This window comes from Podarcis melisellensis (assembly GCF_964234715.1).
Source record: "Podarcis melisellensis genome assembly, chromosome: 5".
Lineage (NCBI taxonomy): Eukaryota > Metazoa > Chordata > Lepidosauria > Squamata > Lacertidae > Podarcis > Podarcis melisellensis.
This window is the reverse complement of record NC_138537.1, coordinates 29,162,730-29,184,013: the sequence shown is the minus strand read 5'-3', so window position 1 is coordinate 29,184,013 and position 21,284 is coordinate 29,162,730. Positions and strand designations below refer to the sequence as shown.

The window sequence follows — 21,284 nt, the reverse complement described above, 5'->3', positions numbered from 1 at the left end:
CGCACCAAAATAAGTTTTCCAGTCCACTAGAAGTGTCCCATCAAGGAATGTTAAAAGCTGTATCTAGACATAAGCCTGAACATCCCATGTATAAAAATGGGAACAGGGACTCACATATTGCTTCCACTCGTCCTTGGGTGTGCGGGCTGCTCTTCAGACAGTTACAGACTTAGTGCAAAGGTCTGAGGAGTTTTTGAGTATTCATTCATTGAAAGCACTTAGAAGCTCTTGCCATGATCAGGAACCCTGCAGAGCCTAAGCACATTTAATCAAACAGTAGTTGGGTAAAGTTGTGCACCCTTGCCCTGTCCCCATCTTTACATTTTACATGTACAGCAAAATGCCTGGGCATAGCTAAAACACCTTCCACATTCAGGTTCTCACCAAACACTTTAGGGTATAAACATGAAGCAATTTGAGCTACAAAGTTGTTGGAGAAGAAGAGGTATTAGAAAGTCATGAGGGAATCATGTTTTTCTCCAATCTCCCTTCTGTTTCCCATCATGCCAATGAGCAAAAACAGCCTAGGACACTGAAGGAAGATCAACTGGGGGTGAAAATATATCAGTAGCTGAAGTTGCTTCATGGCTGGTGGAGTTTGGGGGAATCCTAAACTCCCATTTATTTGTGTTACGTGTTTCGTTTTTGTAGACCCTAATTACCAGATAACTGAAGCCTCATCTCTACCATCCCATCTGTGATTGGCACTGAAATCTGAGGATGTGGCTCTGCCATTTTACTGAGCACCTGAAACTTACAAGCCTTCCACACAAAACTTTTTAAATGGGTAAAGGTCAAGGGGTTCGTACAGAGAAAGGTAAAGCAGCTGATTTAACTGACCCGGCAACTCAACAAGTTATAATTCCATTTTCAGATCCGAAATTTCTTGGGTTAAAAGTAAAGATAGATCTAAACCAAGAAGGGATGGTTTCTGTTTCCTCCCTGCCTGCCGAGCAATTTTAAAGTAACTTTGGGAAGGCTGGGCATCGGAATGCTCTCCTAATCACGACCACTTTGCAGTTGGATCGTTTCAATTTTGTGATAGAGCAAAGCTTCAAAGGGAAAAGGAGCTGGAATGTGAACTCCCCCACTCCCTCCTGGACTAGGCTGGTTCTAGCCACTTCCCCCCAGTCGCAGCAAGCACATATCTGGGAGAAAGTAGTGGGTAAGGGAAAGATTCCACAGACCACTTTGCCTCTCAAAAGTCTTCTCCCTTCACTCCAGGCTCCTGGACATGGGTTTGTTGCTGAACATCTAGCTTGATCATCTAGCTTGAACATCTAGCCCAATACTGTATCCCAGGGGTGTGGGCAACCTTTTGGGCCTCAAAGGCCACAAGCAACAGCTGGTGGACAGTTGAGGGAATACATGCCAAGGGGCAGTGAGGGGAGGCAAAGAAGGAAACCCTGCAGTGGCAGGCCAAAAAAAAAGCAGTAAAAACAGCAGCGAATGAAAACAAGGCAATAGTTGGGACACTGGGGGCTGCACACGATACTCATATGTGTGTCCAACAAGCTGTGGGTTTTCCACATGTTGCCTATCCAACACAGCACATATTTCATATTGCTAGATGCAACGTAATGGTGACTAGAAGCAGGCCACTCCAAGCCCAGGTCCTTTTATTCTGGCTAGATTTCACCTCGGCTATACTGGTGATAGAAACTCTGCTATCTCAGGGAGAAGAAAACATCTCATTATCCTCTAGTCTTTCCTTCCAAAAGCAAACCCTTGATTACAGGGCTGAGGCTTTAGGCAAACAGTGCCTGCCAGCCTACCCACTGGCATGAATAACTTAAGGGATTTTGTTACGTTTCTGGCAAAAAGAAGCACTTGTGTAACAAGCCATTAACACAGAGGCCTAAGTGAAGACAGAATCACAAGGAGGGGGGAAAAACGCAACTTACAATCCAGCAGAAGCTATAACCATGGAATGCCTCATAAAAGCACGTCATTTTGCAGTTTCTAGTCTACTTTCATTTAACTTTCAAAAGAGTTTGAAGATTTCAAAGGAAAGCTACATGGGGAAAGTCGCACATTACCTCAAAAGTGCAGGAAGCTGCACATTTGAGAGCGTGCCAAAGTTGACAATTAGATGCCACATTTTACTGAAGACTTCTACGCTCCCTCTCCCCTTTCTTAGACATTTTCTAACACCATTGCCTCCCTCCACCCCTCCTTCAGCTTGGAAGTCAGTGAATGAATTCCACATGTACTACAGTTTTGTACTTTCACAGACTGCTTAAAAGCCGAAAGTATCAGATTTCACAGTGCTGTGAAGAAGCTGGAAGGACTTCAAAGCACTTCTGAAACATCTATTACTTTATTAGAGTGGGACAATAGTTTCTCCATAGAAGGTTGAAACGATCCTGCTAATCTCAGCTGGATTCAGACACCTACCTAAGTATATTCACACGCCCTCAACCTCACCACAACTATGTCAACCCATCTGACATGTCACAGGCAGGAACAATGATCAATGCAGCAAACTGAGTCGAATTTTGCCTCAAACCTTCCAAAGGTATCAGGGTATTGTTGTCTCTTGTTGAGGGAAAATATCAGGAGTGTGGCATTGTTGTTATGGTAAAGGTAAAGGACCCCTGGATGGTCAAGTCCAGTCAAATTCAACTATGGGGTGCGGCGCTCATCTCCTCTTTCAGGCAGAGGGAGCCAGTGTTTGTCCACAGACAGCTTTCCGGGTCATGTGGCCAGCATGACTAAACCGCTTGTGGTGCACAGAACACTGTGGAAACACTGTTTACCTTCCCACCACAATGGTACCTATTTATTTATCTACGCACGCTGGTATGTTTTCAAACTGCTAGGTTGGCAGGAGCTGTGACAAAGCAACAGGAGCTCACCCCGTCACACAGCCCAAGAGGCTCAGTGGTTTAGACTACAGCGCCACCTGTGCCCCACATTGTTGTTATAATGCCACTTTAATGCCACTTTAACAATGGCCTGGGATGAAGAATCCTAAGGTAAATAATTGGGTGTTTGGTTTTGCTTCCATGAGCATTGTATTGTATATACTTTATCGTAAACCAAGGACTTTGGATGAAGCTTGAAGATCATTCATATAGCCTAATTGTACCAGCAGAAACATCATCCAGGACTTCTGTTTGCTTAAATGAATAGCTCTTCTGTTCTACTGAACAGCTGGGAAAGATTGCTTGTTGTTGTTTGTTTGTTTGTTTGTTTGTTGTTAAAACCAAATAATTTCACATATTCTTGTTGCCTTTGGGGTCAAATAATTTCCACATATTTGGCCAAGGGTGACTGAGGCTCACAGTATTGTTGGGTAAAAAGCATGGTGATGTTTCTCCAGAACCTTCATCTATAAGCAAATTGTTGCAGTTTGCCTTTCCATTATTGGGATATAAACCATCACATCCTCTGGCAACGTTGCTGATCAACATCTCCTATAGTCTTTGACTACTGCCTATTTTTACAACAGAACTTGTATCCTTGTTAACATTTAGCATAGGATTTCTTAATTCAGGGATAGCTAATCACAGCACGGCTGATTCTACAGAGTGATACTGAGTATTATTTCTTCTCTAAGACCACAGGGGGGTTATCACTAGCCCACTCAGACCTTAGAAAGTTGATGTGAATTTTAACCCGTTTTAGTATTCTAACTTTTTTTATGTTTCAAACTATTGCTGTACATTTTTCTTGATTTTCTTGCTTTGTCCTTTTGTAAACTGTTTTGAGGGTTGTTTGTTTGTTTTTAAAACCTGTAGGGCTTGCATTTGTAAGGTATGAAGGGTAGATGTCATAGTCATGCCCAGGAAAACCCTAGAGAGTGTCATTCTGTGAATGACCACAATAATTGCTAACACCAACTGATCAAACTATAAATCCCAAGACATTTTGGGAAAGCTACTACAGTGATGTGAATTTTACATCTGCAGTGTAGATACTCCCATGATATACTTAATGGAACTGCTGACTTTTGAAAAAAGAATGGTTGCCAAATTTGGGAGACATAGGAATCTAAGAAGCAGCTTTATTCCAAATCAGGCCACTGGTCCATCTAGTTTAGAGTTTATTGTCTACACAGATTGGCCAAAGCTCTCCAGGATTTCAGATAGGTGTCTCTAAGAGATTGAATCTGGGACCTTGTGCATGCAACAAAGATGTTTTGTCTATATCCTAGATCATAAATACCACATACTAAAAGCTGCAACTAACAAGAGTACCGCTAAAACCAGCTCCACTCTTTCAGAGAACTCATGTTTTTACAAATCTTCCTTAAATAAACCCATTCTTCTAAAAAAAACGTTGTCTGGCTAGATGATGTGGATAGATTTTGAAAGTACAGTGTAGCTTCCCTTCTCGGTGTTTTCTCCAAAACTTTAGTAATGGGAAACTGATCAAAGGCAAATGACATCTCAATTTTCATTACTGCTATAATCTGCCTAGTAATAAACCAGTGTCCAAAGTTCAGTCGTGGACACTGACCATTCATGGTTTACTACTAGACAGATTATTGCAGTAAAACTGCAGAGCCCCAAAAAGTTATTTGAAAGTGACTGCAGCAGATACTGGGCTGTCATATGTTTACAATAAATCATTTTCCTTTCCTACATGATGCTTCCCTTGTGCGGATGACTTCATATAAAAATATTCACCAGCAAACACCACCCGCAGGAATGGACATTAGTAATACTTCAAAGTCTTTTAACAAATGTATCATTTTAGCATCTGGACCAGCCCCACTACAGTGGTACCTCGAGTTACATATGCTTCAGGTTACATACGCTTCAGGTTACAGACTCCGCTAACCCAGAAATAGTACCTTGGGTTAAGAACTTTGCTTCAGGGTGAGAACAGAAATTGTGCTCCAGCGGCGCAGCGGCAGCAGGAGGCCCCATTAGCTAAAGTGGTGCTTCAGGTTAAGAACAGTTTCAGGTTAAGTACGGACTTCCAGAATGAATTAAGTACTTAACCCGAGGTACCACTGTACTTAGTAGCAAACCTACCACTAGTTAAGCAAAGCAGGTTCCAACCAAAAGGTTGGAGTTCATGTGTGCATAAGATCCTTGCCCCTTTCTTGTTTTCTAGAGCTTTCGGAAACCAAAGTTAAATGATATCTGAATTACAAATGAAATGCCAAGTTTTCATGGACTAGAGTACATTTCATCAGATGCAAGTAGGGATAAAAGCAGTATCCCAAGGAATAGCTGTACCTAATTCATGATCCTAGTCAGAAGCAGAACATGATTATCAAAGGATTCATCACATAACTCCAGCATGATGCACTTTGTTTTGAATTTCTGCCAAACAGATTTGATAAAAGGCTATGCTCAGAAGGCAAAATGTCTTCCTTGTCTTCAGTGTTTTTAATTTAACATTAAGCATGACTTTTGCTGAAACAGGTATGGTGTACAACTGGCAGCCTACATTCCTGTCAACTTTTAACATTGTTCAGTATTTGAGGAATTTCCCCCAGCTGCTGTGTCCCATAGGCCATGGGAATGTGGCATGTGTTTTGATGACATTTCTAAATATCAAGCCAAATGATGGGCTTCAACTGGGTCCAACTACATGGCAAATAAAGACATTTATGTGACTGACTTTATTCTAGTCAATAGAGAATACCAATAGTAAATTCATTTTGTCCTGTTTTCATTGTACATTCACTGAGGTAATCAGCCACTTTTGCTTTGCATTACTTTTGATATATTGTGGATGTGACCATATCCCTCTAAATGTACATCTGGGAGTTGTTTGGATGGCAAACGAATGAGATCACACCAGGATGATGAATTGTGCAGCCACTTAAATCACTGATACACAATCCTAAGCACATCTTGGGGTGAATTAACGAGGGGAAATGACTTGGAAAAACACTTATGTTAACTTCTGATCATCTCATCAAACATATTAGCTTTGGCTGAAATTAAAGAAGAGAAATTAAAGAAGAGAGCTGGACCGTAAAGAAGGCTGATAGCCGAAGAATTGATGGTTTGGATTATGGTGCCCATGGACTGCAAGAAGATCAAACCTATCCATTCTTAAGGAAATCAGCCCTGAGTGCTCACTGGAAGGACAGATCCTGAAGCTGAGGCTCCAGTACTTTGGTCACCTCATGAGAAGACTCCCTGGGAAAGATTCTGATGTTGGGAAAGATGGAGGGCACAAAGAGAAGAGGACGACAGAGGATGAGATGGTTGGACAGTGTTCTCGAAGCTACCAGCATGAGTTTGACCAAACTGCTGGAGGCAGTGGAAGACAGGAGTGCCTGGCATGCTCTGGTCCATGGGGTCATGAAGAGTCAGACACAACTAAATGACTAAACAACAACAACAAAGAAGGAGGAGGAGGAGAGAAAGAACTTATAAGCTGGAAGCATTTACATTTTCTGCAAAGTGCTTCATGTGTTCTGGGAATCCAAAGTAACGGTTGCCTGATATAGAATTCTAGTAACCCATGTTCACTTGGTTTCCAATAAACAGGTGTGGTTCAGCACAGGCATACCTCAGAGATATTGTGGGTTTGGTTCCAGACCACTGCAATAAAGCAAATATCAAAATAAAACAAATCACACAATTACTATTTTTTGTTTCCCAGTGCATATGAAACATATACAGTGGTACCTCGGGTTAAGAACTTAATTCGTTCTGGAGGTGTGTTCTTAACCTGAAACTGTTCTTAACCTGAGGTACCACTTTAGCTAATGGGGCCTTCCGCTGCTGCCATGCGATTTCTGTTCTCATCCTGAAGCAAAGTTCTTAACCCAAGGTACTATTTCTGGGTTAGGAGAGTCTGTAATCTGAAGCTTCTGTAACCCGAGGTACCACTGTACTTATACTGTATTGTAAACTATTAAGCCAGGCCCTGCATGGCTACAGGGGCAGGAGGGTAATAACCTGGCTCCAGCCCTAGCCAGCTTCACTCCTGTAGCCGGGGGAGGCAGGAGGGGGCTTCCCTTCCCTGGAAGCAGCCGGGCTGCCGGCAGTTGCTACTGTCTACTCGTAAGGAGCAATATCTGCAAAGTGCAACAAAACGAGGCGTGCCTGTATATGCCCACAATACAACCTTATAACATCCCCGCTCTGATATCTTTGAGTTAATGGAGGGATACAAATGTTTTCAATGCATATGTAACAAACATTTAAGAAAGGAGAACAGCAAAAGACAAACAAAACCAAGGACCATCCTGCATCTCCTTGATGGACCATATTCTAATACAGTGGTACCTAAGTACTTAATTCATTCCAGAGGTCCGTTCTTAACCTGAAACTGTTCTTAACCTGAAGCACCACTTTAGCTAATGGGGCCTCCTGCTGCTGCTGCCGCGCCGCCAGAGCACGATTTCTGTTCTCATCCTGAAGCAAAGTTCTTAACCCGAGGTACTATTTCTGGGTTAGTGGAGTCTGTAACCTGAAGCGTATGTAACCTGAAGTGTATGTAACCCGAGGTACCACTGTACTGGCTGAAACAATAGCTTAATACTGCTCCACCAAGCAACACAATAATGTAAACAATGGATGATATCTAACCAAATCATACCCAGAGCCGAGCCACATTCTTTAAATCCATTGATTACAGTGAATCTATCCTAACTACTCGGATATCACTGATATGCATAGGTGTAGCCAGGATTTATATTAGAGGGGGCAGGATCAATGTTGGGAGGGGGGGAGAACAGAGCTATCTGAGATGGGATTGGTCAGTTAAGTACCGTACTTTTCGGACCATAACACGCAGTTTTTTGCTCCTAGAAAGTAAGGGGAAATGCCTGTGCGTGTTAAGGAGCGAATGCACGGATCGGAGCCATGGCTGCCGTCAGTCAAGCAAAGCGGGAGCTGCTTACACACTCTACGAGGCTCTCGCTTTGCTTGCTTTAAAGCAACCTGGAGCCGGGGAGGAGGGAGGGAAGAAGAGCCATGGCAGCAAAGCGGGCAGCAGCCGCTTACACGGGAGGAGGGACAGACGCTAGCAAAGGTCCGTGAGCTCTCTAAACAGAGCAATGAGGCTGCAGAGGGACAGCAGGAAAGATAAAATTTAAGCAACCAGCAGCAAAATAAAACCAACCTCGAGCTCTGAGCCACGCAGTGAAAACCAGGAAGTTAAAGAAAAAAGGCTGGGGATGAGGGAGAGGGGGAAACTTCGCAAATCCCCGCGTCTCAGCTGATCCGCTGGGAGGGAGCAGCTTTTTTTCAGGCAGGATAGATTCGAGCATTGTCTGGGTCCTAGTGCCCCTACCACTTTTTTGTGCTCCATTCTATTGCTGCTGGTGGCTGCTTATCACTCAGGCTGCAAGGAGGAGCACTTTTACACAGCTAATGGTGAATCCCCTGCAATCCAAGTCCTCCTCACTTGCTCAAATCTATTCTGCCTCAAAACAATGAGTGGAAGGAAAAGGCTGCAAACTGTTAAATGGAAAAAACCCCAGGCACAGGGCAAGTACCTTAAGTATACCTTTAAAGCAACAGTGCTCTTTCCCTCCCTCCTCCCGCTCAGCTCACTGAAAAGCTCCTTCTCCACGCGTGCTCCCTTGAGTGCTTTTCCTTCCCTCCCCACTTTAAACGTGGTTACAAAGCAAGGATCCACATGGATCCTCAGGATTTTTGCATTGGGCTACCCCAAACTCACCATCAGATCACATGTCTGTGGCCACAGCATGAACCATAAAAATCATGCACCCACTGTTTCGTTCAGAATATTTTTTTCTTGTTTTCCTCCTCTAAAAACTACATGCGTGTTATGGTCAGATGCGTGTAATAGAGCGAAAAATACGGTATTTTTATTTATTTACTTGATTTAGAGGGGGCAGCTGCCCCTCTGTCCCCCCCTTGTCTATGCCCAGGCTGATATGATACATAGGATATCACTCTATGTATGGCTGTCAGATTCCGTAGTTTAATTGAGAACATTTATCAAAATTAGTTATTTAAATAACACAATTTAAGAACTATTTATAAAAGAAGCAGCATATGAAAGACTGGAAGAATTTGCCTTGGAACATTTTAGCACTTTAAATTATCATTTTCCATACGTAGCTATAGCTTTCCACACAAGCAATGGAAGCAAGATAATTCTTGGGAACTTTTCCAGAGGTAAATTTTGAAGGTTGACTAGAACTGCTCTCCTCACCATCTGAATGAACATAGTTCAAAGAATCTTACAAGAAACAACAGCAACCCAACAGTTGTGAAGACATAATCATTAACCAACATCTGTACAGCCTGACCCTGCAAGTTTACTTGGAACAAGGCCTAGTCAACACATGCAGCGGAACAGCACCTATTCAGACTGCAGGCAGGCAATCATATTTTAAAATGTTCCTGTGTGTTAAAAGCTCCCTACAAATTAAAAGCAACAATATAAAACAGTACAGCAGGCAAATAAATGAGCTAGACTAGTGCCTCTTTCCTTGATGGCCTAGCCTTCTGTTTCCAGGCTGTTTTGCAGGCTAACAGATTGTTGTTTTTTTATAATAATATTTATTAAAATTTTTGTTTAAACACTAAGAAAACATACAAAATAACATATAATTTTTCAGTATCCACATTTCATTCACCTCATTGGACTTCCTCGCAACTCTCGTTCCTGCATTCCAAAATCTCAAACTTTACCCAGCAATTTATTACCTTATTTCAATTATTATAATATAATTTTCCAATATTATATCCCTAGTTTTAGATAATTTAGATCCCGACTTTAAAAACTTAATTTTAACATAGTATTTATCCAAAATTTATCTTTTCTTTTGATTACATTTATCTTCATATTCCTTTTAACTAACTTATTGGTGCCGTATTGTTGCTAATCTTACATCTTTCTTAACATTCATACAATTTACAGTGTTTTTGTAAATAGTCCTTAAATTTCTTCCAATCCTCCTCCACAACTTCTTCTCCCAGGTCTCAGATTCTGCCAGTCATTTCTGCCAGTTCCATATAGTCCATCAGTTGCATCTGCCATTCTTCCAGATTGAGGTAGAACCCTGACAAGACAGAAGTACTGTTTTGGGGGGACAGGAGGAGAGCAGGTGGGGGGCTCCCTGGTCCTGAATGGGGCAACTGTGCCCCTGAAGGACCAGGTGTGCAGCCTGGGAGTCATTTTGGACTCCCAGCTGTCCATGGATGCACAGGTCAATTCTGCATCCAGGGCAGCTGTCTACCAGCTCCATCTGGTACGCAGGCTGAAACCCTACCCGCCCGCAGACTGTCTCGCCAGAGTAGTGCATGCTCTGGTTATCTCCCACTTAGATTACTGCAATGTGCTCTACGTGGGGCTACCTTTGAAGGTGACCTGGAAACTACAACTAATCCAGAATGCGGCAGCGAGACTGGTGAATGGGAGTGGCTGCCGAGATCATATGAAACCAGTCCTGAAAGACCTACATTGGTTCCCAGTACGTTTCTGAGCACTATTCAAAGTGTTGGTGCTGACCTACTAAACGGCCTCAGCGCAGTATACGCGAAGGAGCGTCTCCATCCCCATCATTCAGCCTGGACACTGAGGTCCAGTGCCAAGGGCCTTCTGGTGGTTCCCTCACTGCAAGAAGTGAAGTTACAGGGAACCAGACAGAGGGCCTTCTTGGTAGTAGCACCTGCCCTGTGGAATGCCCTCCCACCAGATGTCAAGGAAATAAACAACTATCTGACTTTTAGAAGACATCTGAAGGCAGCCCTGTTTAGGGAAGTTTTTTATGTTTGAAGTTTTATTCTGTTTTTAGTGTTCTGTTGGTAGCAGCCGAGAGTGGCTGGGGAAACCCAGCCAGATGGGCAGGGTATAAATAATAAAATTATTATTATTATTATTATTCAAATGAAATGTTCTCTAGTTGTCATCTCTAGCAGCACCGTGCATTCCATCTTCTCTGCATTGCATTACCTTATTCAGATGCATTTGGTCCAAATCCCATTGTGTTCAAGGAGAATTATTGCTGTTTAGTCGTTTAATCGTGTCTGACTCTTCGTGACCCCATGGACCAGAGCATGCCAGGCACTCCTGTCTTCTCAAGGGGAATTACCCTCAAGTAAATAACTGCAGTCTTACCATAGCTGCAAAGGGGAGGGGGGGGGAGAACCTTCTTCTTCTCTAATAAGCACAAGGAGATTGTGAAAATGCAATGTTGCTCTAGAACTCCTCTAACTAAAGTTTGGAGCATCCTTCTGCACTTTGGACATTAGAGCTTGGTGCTAGATCTGTTAACAAATGTATCAACGGCATTCATTGCTACTACAGCACATGCTGCAAGTGGGTTGTTGCCAAATATAAGCCTAAACTAATATTTTGTAAAAATGAAATCCACTTAATGGGGAAAAGATACTTCTCATAATCAAACATTCTTCTACAACACCAAATCTTATGTTCAGATTCTTAGCATATCAGTACACTTATTAGAGGAGTAAACCCATGATCCTTAATTTATTATTGGTAAAGATTTCTGTAGATATGGTATTCAAGATATGGTTCTGGTAATCAAACATAAGCAAAAAAGAAAAAAAGAAAAGCAAGCCAGATCCCATGGTCACCAGCTGCAGTTTTACTATAGTTTCTAACTCTGGAACAGTGATAGCGTTCCATGGCAAAGCCTCTTGTTAAATGTGCCAAGATGTGAGTTGCAGATATTTTTCTCAGAGCAGCTTCTGTTTTACCTCTATACATGCCTGCTGGATTTTGGAATGTGTCTTGCGGTTCCTGGATTGTGTAGATAGGCTGATGTTCTAAGAGTAAAACAGTTTACAGAAGACCATGGTTGGTAGTGGTTTTCTGGAAATACCCCAGAGATGCTTCCACAAGCTTCAAATGATAGCTACTTCAAATGATAGGTTCTTAAATGATGAAAAGACTGGTGGCCTATTGACACTGAGATGCAATTGTGGGTTTTTTTAAAAGGTACCCCCCAAATGGTAGTCTTCTTCATAAGGCTGGCATAAGGGCAAATGTTTGTGTTTATTCCCATAGCTTTTGGGATCAAAGTTGCTGTGGTTAAAAGCAAAATTGTGAATGATAGAAATGCCAGGCTTTTGTCATTCTATGTTGACAGCATTATGGCTGATTTGATTTTTGAAGCAATCAATAAGGTGGTTTAATGGCAGTCTCCATCCAACAAGTGGAGTTCAATCAGATAAACACCAGAGATACACTGCTCTTCTGGAAGTTATTGCGGTTACATTCCTTCCAACTGGAAGAATGTTGCATTATAGGGCTTGACTGTTGAAAGCTCATCCTGTATGTATATCAAGTGATAGGCTTGGAGGCTAACAGAGCTAGTTGAAGGATGAGAGTTGTTCTGGAGAACACCAGACCACACTTTAGGGAGAAACCATAGCTACATGCAGTACAGTGGTACCCCGGGTTAAGAACTTAATTCGTTCCGGAGGTCTGTTCTTAACCTGAAACTGTTCTTAACCTGAGGTACCACTTTAGCTAATGGGGCCTCCCACTGCCGGTGCACAATTTCTGTTCTCATCGTGAAGCAAAGTTCTTAACCCCAGGTACTATTTCTGGGCTAGTGGGGTCTGTAACCTGAAACGTCTGTAACTCGAGGTACCACTTTATCTGGGTCCTTGATGTGATGTCCATAGACAGCAGGGACCTCAGATATCCCTCTTAGCACCCATCAAGGTGTCATGCCCCTCCCAGGTTTTTTAAGAATGAGGGGTTAGAAAACTTTGTTTAAAACATGAGTGGTGGGGGGCTGGCTCAAAAGCCAAATGAAAGCATCCAGACACAACACCTTACTTCGCTTTCCCCGGAATGCCTCTGACTGGTGTTTTATAACTGCTTTTGGTAGAGGTTGTTTGGTTGCTGTGTCTACTTATGTTTTGTTGGGTTCTTCTTTTCTTTAGTTTGTGGATGCATTGCCTAGTTTTGCTTGGGAGTGTTATGCAAGTTTTGGGGGTGTTACCTGCTTTTTGGCTGTCTCCCTTTTGGTTTTGGAGTGGGTACGTTTTGTGGGGGGGGTGCTCTGAACATCATGGAATGGGCAGTTCTTGGTGCTCATTACAGCTTCCCCAAAAAGTTGAGAACTCCAAGGTTACAGAATGTGCAATGTTTGGTATTCCAGATTTCTGTTGGAACTTTTCCACCCCACGGATTCTGGTGACGTGTTGCACGGTGCTAATAGGTGAGGCCTCCAGAAATGCATATAGTTGTGTAAATATTTTTCGAAAATGAACAAAAAATGAGGGCATACCCTGATGAATCAGAATGTTGCCATCTGAAGAATCATGGCAAAATAAATAAACCCATTGTTCTATGTAGTATGTGTATTCTTACTGCTGAAATTCAGTATAGTTGCACTTCAGAAATTACCAGTGGAGAACACTGCTAAAAACATCTGAGGCCTGAATTATGGCTAGGGGTGCGGGGGGAGAGGATATCAGGTTAAAGAAGGGAATCAATCTACCATAAAGGTTTCCTGTGCATGCCCTATTCAAATAATGAGCAGCTATAGTTTGCAAAGACTGTGTTATGTCCAAAGTCTAAGGATCAAAAAATGTTCCAACTTGTTTCCTGGGTGCTACATCAGCAGAAAGTGAATCTCAATCAATATGCTCCGTAAATGCTGTTTTTACAGTATCTCTATTAAGGTTCATCTATCTTAGATTTCAAACTGGATTCAATTCACATCCAATTCGCTTGTTGCTCCTATTCTTGTGGTATAACGACCTATGAGACCTGAGGGTAGTTCACTGTGAAAATAAAATAATCAGCACAATAGTTTTCTGTTTCAATAATAAAAGGGAAATTAAGGCTGCTGTCCTAAACACTGTTACATAAGAGCATGTCCCACTAAACTCATAGGACTTAGCTCGATGTAGATAGCCACAGGATTGCAGACTGATATACAAAACAGTGAAACAAACTGGATATACAAGACAGTGCAATAGACAGCAGAAGAATTATCTTTGACTCTCAAGAGTACAAAAAGGAAAATGAATATGTTGGAGCAATTCTTGCTTTTTAAAGTTATGGGAAGGTCTTCCTAACATTGAAGACATTTCAAAATTCTCACTTAATGGAATAGAAAAGGACCTCAATCTATCAGGCAGTGAGTAAACATAAATTCCAAAGTATGAGTGAAAATCTATAGAGAAGTGGTTTTTCTATTGAGAGATCTCATTACACAAGTACATTCAAAATATCGATTCTAACCCCACCACAGAGAATGTGAAGATACCTTAATATATGCATTAAGTACAGGGATACGTTTTTTGGGGGGCTGGGAGCAAACAAAGTAAGTAAGAGAAATAAAGATAAAACGGTATCTAGTTTATTATGTATAGAAAGAGATTTCCAGAATTTACAAACACCCACGTATTTCATTCCAGGGATATTTTGATTTAAAGAGTTCGCCCAAGTTTCATTTCTTCTTCTTCTATATATATATACAATGGAAGACTTAGATTTGTTTTTCTGGTGTTTTCAAAGTTCCTGTGCAACCAACAATTTTAAAACCCACACTTGTAAATACCATGCACAGTTCATTTGCCTTTTCATTAATACAGCCTAATGTTTTACAGGAACAATACAAAATATTATTTTATTTTTGAAAGAATTCAGCTCAGTCACAGGGTTATCTTACAAATCATTAGATTGGTAAATATGACTGTACAATCCAGATCCACGGGCCCATTGATCCATATTATATTATATTCTGAATTACAATCTTAAAAAGAATAGTACCCTACTCTATTCTTAAATCGCCTTGTTTTTTAACAGTTTCCCCCACCCCAACCCCACTCTGTTTACAACAGAATATAGTATACCTCAGTTCCACATCAAAAAAAGATGTGCTGTAGGAAAAGTTACATTTTTAATTAAAAAAGTACATGTATAAATCAAAAACCTATGTTAAATATTTAATACTCTTCAACCAACATTAACAGTTTGTATGTAATAATTTACACTGATGATTTGTCGTACAGGTTTTTCAGCAGCAAATTAAAATGTCATGTCTTATGTAAATGAGCTAGTAGCATGCCCATTCTCACCATTTTATAGTGGGCACATGAGTTCACTGTAGCCAGCTAAGTCTTTATGGTAGAGGAGTAAGTAATCATAGACTCATTGTCCAGGTGTCACAGTGCTTTTGCTTGGCACAAAAAAAAAGAAAGAATAAGAAGAATGTGCAGTTCAGTCAACTAACTCCTGAGGTTTGTGTAAAGTAAACAAATTGAACTGGATGCATCGTACCCATCTACTGGGGAAGAAGATGTGAGGTCCTAGTTGTGATACACAAAACAGAGTCTGGATACTCATGAGTTCCAAGAAGGATTTTCTGAGGTTGTATAGGTCATCGATCTGAGAATAAAAGAAAGAAAGTTCATATAAGCAAGATTTTGCTGATGCAATGCTCATACATCTTTTGCAGCTATTAGGACATCTGCAAAAATGACCATTCTGAATAAAGGTCTACATATTACATGCATGTCATTCCATGATTCTTTCTTGGAGGGCTGTTTGAACAGGTAAAGGAGATCTTGGTCAGGGAGGGACAAAAAGAGAATGGCTTAAGGGAAGGGCAAGGACTGGGAAATCCAAGTGTGAAATACCCTCTTTGTCTTCTCAACCCACCTCATCCAATCTCCACCCAAGCTTACATCACTTGCAGATGCCTTTATCCATTAAAAACAACAACACATTTTCGGAGCGCAATAATAATGGAACTATACATAACAGGTAGTTGACTCTTCTGTTAAGAGTACACACTACAATTGGTCACACATCCATCAGCTCTCATGTTATGTTATTACATAGGGTTGGAGCCAGAATTTCCATGAACACAACTTCACTCACAGGACGCTCCTGCTACAGTAAAGGAAAAGAGATGATTTTCACTAGTTTCTCATCCCCCCTGCAGCCCCTTGTAAAACTTTTCTGGAGGGCTGGAGAACCTTCTGGAATGAAGGCAAAGGAGGCTGTGAAAATTGCCTTTCCTCCCTCCAGCAGGAGTTCCCACTGGATCTCAGTTCATTCTGCCAAAAGAATGAGTATTTCAGCATGCAGAAGGAGCACTCCAGGTCCAGTGCATAGTTTGTAAGTTGAAGCAAAGTAGGGCTGGGAATGGGGGGATATTTTGCTTTGTAGGATACAAAGCTAAGCACCAAAGATAATTGTAGAGTTTTTGTGCACATTAGAGGTGATGAGTGGTGTAACTCAAGGAACCCAAGGATAACAAATGCAAATATGGATCATTGCATCTAAACCAGAGGGCAAAAAATCACTGACAGAAAGGTGTTTTCTGGTACTGTACCTGGTTATTATTCTTCCTTATGTTAGCTTAGCTTTTTGATGCCTACAAACCTTCACAGAGCTAGAAGGACTTTCCCAAAACGTGACTGGCAAAAATGTGAATCAAAATTCCTACAACTGCTGAATTTCTTTTGAGTCGACTGCAGTGAATGATTTGCCTTTAAACGTTTTGCAATTCTCAACTAAACAAACCAAATTGCTTACGTCAAGTCTTAGATGTGTAAGAGTACCTGTATGTATTTTAAAGACTGTTTGTTCCTAGAAATAGAAATAGAGCATTATTCCACTTTAGTAAAATGTTGAGACTTTCCACAGAGACATGGAAAGACTGAAAAGATTGGCTGTGCTTTATGCGCTAATTGCTCAAGAAACCAAATTTATTTTGTATGGCCCTTCACGTGAACAGGAAGCCTCTCCTTGCAAATGTGTGGTATGTTGTGAATAACACCCCGAAGAATTCTCTCACAGATCTTTTTACATACTTCCAAGCTTTCTTCTGAACTCCTGTTGCCAATCTACAGAAAAATCCCAACTGGAATATCTATAGGAAATTTAACATAGCTTCACAGCTTTAAACTGTGTTGGGCCTAAAATTAAGGTAGTATTGCCATATTTTATTTAAAAGGCTTGTTAACAAAGGAAAAAAATGGCCTCATTTAAACTGGGAAGGAGCTAGGTGTACATGGTTTGCTTTTCGTTTCATATCTGGCTCCCTTCCAGTATGGCTGAATGAACAAGCTTAGTGCAGGAACAAACTGTACCCAACAGAATGGTCACATGCTCTAACCTGCAATGGCTATACAATCACAGAAACAGAGAGTGAAACGTATAGCTCTGCCACGCAGGACAAAGCTTGTTGCTCTGAGATGTTTTATATAGCACCACACTTCAGCTAATGTTGCTCTCATCTACTTACTCTCTCCAAACATGACTGAAGGTACTTGGAAAAGAAGAGCAACGTCCCTCCAGGGGGGATAAAAATCAATATTTTTTAAAATTTAGATCCTTAATGTAAGTGTCCTTTAAGAATAACCTGCTTTAAAAATATATCAGTACATAATACGAAACAAATATTCAAGTCTATACTAGCCATCACTTAAAACTAATCCATGGCCCTATATTTTGTCTGAGTTTAAAGCTGTTTTCTATGTAAAATGTGTGTGTGGAGAGGGGACAAGCAGAACAAGAAAAATGTGTGATAGCTGAGGTTTATCATCATAAGAATAACAGTCAGTTGTGTACTCTGCATATCATTGGTCACTATCAGTATTTAAACTGTCCTGAAATTCCCCAGGAAACTGGTGCTGGTTTTAGTCCTGCATAAGTATGCATATATCATTTCTGTGCAAGTCCAGGGTTCTGAAAATTCTTGAGAACAGTAACTGGCTTGGTTTTATTTCTAAGTAAATACTTAGAAAACATCAAGCAAACACACAGGACTCCAAACACACACACACACACACACACACACACACACACACACGATCTCTCGATGATCCCATGGTCAGGACAGGAAACCATGGGTTTGTCTCATCTGTAATTAAAATTTGCAATGTACATCACAATATTGGTAACCCCTTCCGCTTCTGCAACGCCTTCTATCTGTCTATATATAATACCTGCTTTTTGCAATGAGTGTGCAACATGCCTCATTGTGAGCAGGAGTTTAGTGTTGCTACATTTACCAAAATATTTTACAGCTGGCTCAAGACGATATGTTCTGCTCACGTATCCCATGCTCGAATAGCAAGGTATTGCCTACTGGTGATACATAAACACAAGATTTCTGCATGGGAAATCAGAATTTATCATGGACAAATCACCATTGTTAAGTTTGTGTACTTTTGCAGAACCCAATATGGAAGAAAGAGCACACTAGTTGCTTAAGGGTATTTGCATGGGTAGGCAAACTAAGGCCTGGGGGCCGGATCAGGCCCCATCGCCTTCTGAATTGGAATCAGCGTGTTTTTACATGAGTAGAATATGTCCTTTTATATAAAATGCATCTCTGGGATATTTGTGGGCATAGGAATTTGTTCCCCCCCCCCGCAAAAAAAATATAGTCCAGCCCCCCACAACATCTGAGGGACAGTGGACTGGCCCCCTGCTGAAAAAGTTTGCTGACCCCTGGTCTAGAGTAATATCCTTGGGCAGTTAATATGATGTTTAAAGCCTAGACACACAGAAGAACTTCTGAAAATGAAGCAACTGAGAAGCAGCATGAGATGCAGCCTTGGCATGCTTCTTACACATCTACCACTGCACGGCACAACTTTTACAAAAAATAACAAAACATTGAAAAAGGAATTTAGCATGTGCAATCATGTAATTCTCAGGTCTAGCTTTAGGGTGGTATATAAATCCATATTATTATATATTGTGACATATAATAGATGAATATACTGTTGGGTTTATTTTTAGCAACTTGACACATAAGATTGTTCGCTTCTTTCTTGAGAGCCACCCCCACATACAGGTTTCTCATTTAACACCACATAGTGTTGCTTTCTGAATGCTAAATATGGGGAAATCTTCTTTTGGTAAGATTTTAATGTGGGCTTTTCAAAACTGCAGTACAGCAACACCCTATGATTTAAGCTGATCTGATTCACACATACAATATAAAATAGTGTTGCCTTGTGGACATTTGATATGTTATTAATATGTAGTGGATGCTGCCTAAGAAACTAATCAAAAACTTCTGAGACGATTAGAAGTACTCCCATCTTTTAAAAATCAGAATTCTCTCCTCATTAACAGTAAATGAATTGTATAAGATGTTGAGTAAGTTTGGAGCAGAGCATCTTTCCCAGCAAAAGTTAGTGTTTGGATACCCCTATTGTTTCTTATCAACAAAGATCAGTGTTTCCTTAACAACGCGTAAAACTGTGCAGAGGACAGGAGTTTTAAGAGAGGGTTCTCTGACTTCAGTGTGTTGTGGTAAGGGTCGTTAACATTAATGACATCATTGTTGGCAGCTTGAAAATAGGGAAAACCTGTGTTTAATCCATTTCCTACTCACCACAGGCTTCAAGCTGGATTCCCCAATAATATGGCTTTGTGGCTGACTTTATGGAAGACATTGGTAATGCAAGAAAAATGTACTTGAAGGGGGGGGGGCTAACTTGCATCTTATACTACAAGCTACCTTTGACAAGTGGTCTCTGCTCAACATCTGCTGCAAAATACATGAAGATAACACTAATGCATGATCCAGCTGGCAAACCATTTCCCTTTTCCAAGGCTGTTCAACAAGAGGGATATAAGGCATTTACGTCATGTGCATAGTGCTATTGAAGTACACTTTAATATTACAAATATTCACAATGTTTACCGAAGAAGCTTATTCACATTCATCTGTAAAGCTACAAAGATCTAAGCCCTTTTCTTTAAAAATCTGCTCAAGCAATACAAACTCCTGATGGGTATTCCGACTAAACACTAGGATGAACTTTCTGACAGTAAGAGCTGTTCGACAGTGGAATGGACTTGCTTGGAACGTGGTGGACTCTCCTCCCTTGGAGGTTTTTAAGCAGAGGTTCGATGTATGCTTTAGTTGAGATGCCTGCATTGCAGCAGCTTGGGTGAGATGGCCCTCAACATCCCTTCCAACACTCCCAATTCTACGATTCTATTCTAGGGTACAACTTTCACATAGGCATTGTAACAAGAATTGCGGCGAAATCAAGTGGAATCTTCTTTTTCCAAAGACTGGAAATGTGTTGACGTTTTATTCACCCGTTACTTCTTGCCCAACTAAGAACATGCTTCCTACGTGTCTTTAAACCTAACGTTTTTCAAAACGATGAAAACACACTTACAAATCAAGAGATAAGCAGCAGCAACTTTGTTTTCCTTCCTTGCCTACTCAGGCTGATTCCCATGGGCCACCCAAGCTCAGCAATCAGGGCATAACTTCTAGACCCAGGAAACTCGTGAGCTGCCATTTATTCTGAAGTAGGTCTCAATTTCCTCTAAGCCTCTGGGAAGCAGCCTGGTCTGGGAAAGCATACAAGCACTGGCCTAAGCATAGGCCTACCATGGGATTCCTCTTTCAGCACAGACCCTCACCATGGCTCTCCTGAGGAGTAACTTGCCTCCTAAGTGGCTAGGAAGCAAAGAGGACCTCCCATGGCCACCATGAGTTCCTTGGAGCAGAGATTAAATAAAAATGTAAAAATAAACCATAGTAATAACCTTGTACCCAGAATTCACTTGTATCTGGCAGCCTAAAAAATTAATTAAACCCATTCATGATCCTCGACTGTTATGTTCTAGCCAGCAAGGTTGCTGGACAGCTCTGATGGATCAACTTCCTCTGACAAAGTTTCAGAGTAGACGGAGGCCTTTTATGCCCCTGTTTCCAGACTATCTTATCCAGGCTCCAACCCTCTGGCCTGAAGACAGGCACCTCTTTCATTCCATAGCCTCCTTCCTGGTGCACTCCCAGCACTGCTGGCCTGGTGATGTGTGATGGGAGGTATCCGGTTCTTCAGGCTCCAGAGAAGAAGTCAATGAGGTGTCCAGACTCTGTCCCTATAGGCCTTGGGGGTCTGGGAGGTTCCTCTGGGAGTTATTGTCCAACCTGCTCAGGCACAATGGCCTCCCTATTTCCCACAGCTCTGAGCTCTGGCCCAGACCTGGTTCTCCCTCTGGTATCCCTGCAGCCTCTGGCTCTGCTGGTTACACGGGTCATGACATCCTCTTCTCTTCCCTTCCCAAGTGCAATGGTCACTAGTTGTCTGCTATTCCCTTATAAAGCAATTCAGGTTGCAATCCTATGCAATTACCTGGGAGAAATGATAATTGAGGTGCATGGGACTTACATCTGAGTAGACTTGTAAACGCCATCTGTATATTTGTCCTTCTGTAGTAAAGCGTAAATATCTTGCAACCCTGAAGCTTTTCCTCGGACTCACCAAGTTAAGGATAGGATAGGATATGATGATGGGAGATATGCCCAATTATGTCTTAATATAGTAAACTTTCTCAGTTGAGAGGTGGCCTATTTCTTTCTAAATCTGGCCTTGTATAAAGGTAAAAAGAACAAACTAAAGCCC

At 41.4% G+C, this 21,284-nt stretch overlaps 1 protein-coding gene across 1 annotated transcript in view; it reads right to left on the bottom strand.

Annotated features, from left to right (window-relative positions):
* Positions 1–14,220: 14,220 nt before the first annotated feature.
* The window catches only part of IRS1 (insulin receptor substrate 1), a 53,318-nt gene continuing 46,254 nt past the window's right edge, over positions 14,221–21,284 (bottom strand). Inside the window, 1 exon segment of the mRNA XM_081910330.1 lies at positions 14,221–15,273. The gene's annotated coding sequence lies outside the window, so the exon portion shown is untranslated.